The sequence below is a fragment of the Octopus bimaculoides genome, chromosome 23 (assembly GCF_001194135.2).
Source record: "Octopus bimaculoides isolate UCB-OBI-ISO-001 chromosome 23, ASM119413v2, whole genome shotgun sequence".
NCBI lineage: Eukaryota > Metazoa > Mollusca > Cephalopoda > Octopoda > Octopodidae > Octopus > Octopus bimaculoides.
Window position 1 is genome coordinate 34,317,203 of NC_069003.1, and position 1,659 is coordinate 34,318,861.

Here is a 1,659-nt window from a genome sequence, read left to right on the forward strand (position 1 = left end):
ACACACACACACACACACACACACACACACACACACACACACACACACAAGCTCATGCAGTAAAGAGTAAAGATTGAGGCTAATGATTCATCGCCATTTTGTTTCTCGCTATATAGGACTCTTATGTACACATCCAATCACATACATATACATTTAAAAAAATTTTTCTACTTTGATTTTCGGTGTCGTTATGCCATTCAGCTGAATTTAATTAATTTAATTATACATTTTCTGAAAAAAATAAGATGCATTTCCACAAGTTGCTTTGACAAAAGCCTCCTTTTGCTCAACTAACGGAAGAGAGGTATGTTAATTGTATTCAATCAGTCTTCTTCACCCGTGTACCTAGTGGACTGATGATGATGAGGAGGAGGATTCAGTGGCTTTGATTCAGCAACACAAAATTAACCAGGCTTGACTAAGAATCATGGGTATCTTTTGGGTAGAACTGTCCTATATAGTGTATGTCTAGATAAATGGTAGTTTTTTTGTTTTTTTTTCTTCCCTACCTTTTTAGCTTGGATGCTTTTTGTTTAGTTGCTGCTTTAGAATGTCTAGTGTTATCTGCTACAGCATGACTTCCCATTCCAGTAATTTAGCAACATTTCAAACCCTAGAAACAGATTAAAGAAAAAAAAAATGTTTTAGGTCTTGGTGCAGGATTTTCTCTTTCACTCTTTTCTAACTGTCCCCGTCTCCCCCTAACTTTAATCTCCCCTTTCTCTTCCTATCGGTCTTGCTTATTTTCTGTCTCCTAAAAATAAAATTTAATAAAAAAAATAAAACTTAAAAAGCTCCCCCCACCACATTAAGCCTTTATTCCAGTTTAAATGATAGCAACAAGTCTAACATTCTATGTAGATATTTTCTTAGAGTTCGTCAAACCAAATCCAATTAGTGGAACTGAGACATTAGTTGTTCAGTAGTAATTTCTATATTTTTGCATGATTTTTGGATTTAGACTTCTTACTTTCTCTCTCTCTCTCTCTCTCTCTCCCTCCCCCCTAACTGAAATATTATAATCCAATAATTGCTGAACACTCACTTTGCAGCTATAATAGACCTTTGCTTTTCTGAGAGATCTAGATATATATATTTTTTTTTCTACACACACACTCATTAGATTTAACCCTTTAGCATTCGGATTACTCTGTCAAATGTAATGCTTACGTATTCACACTGTCTTGATTTAATCATGCATTATCTCGTAGCTTTGAGATTTTGATGATGTGATTATTTTCAGAATGACATTGCAGGGTTGATGTGAAAGGTTGGATCTGGCCAGTTTGAACATAAAACAGGTAGAATATCTGGGCCAGATCTGGCTGGTTTAAATACTAAAGGGTTAACGTTCAACTATGATCACTGTTAACAACATACAGGAGTAAATAAGTTATTACAAGTATGTTGTTACACACGGGGTACAGAGTATAATTGAATTAACACCAATATATTACTGGTATATATTTTCAGTGTCTGGAATGAAGTTTGATACTAAAAGGATTTGAACAAGGGACATGAAAAGATGTGATTAATAAAAAAAATTATAATAATGATGATAATGGTTGTTATAGTAATTTTTCTACTATAAGAACAAGGCCAGAAATTTTGAGTGAGGGTGGGGGCTCGTCGATTACATTGACACCCTTCTGCCCCCCC

The 1,659-nt window shown here is 34.7% G+C and overlaps 1 protein-coding gene across 1 annotated transcript in view; it reads left to right on the top strand.

The window, feature by feature from the left end:
- The window catches only part of LOC106871200 (E3 ubiquitin-protein ligase HUWE1), an 89,516-nt gene that overhangs the window by 62,429 nt on the left and 25,428 nt on the right, over positions 1-1,659 (top strand). The window lies entirely within an intron of this gene.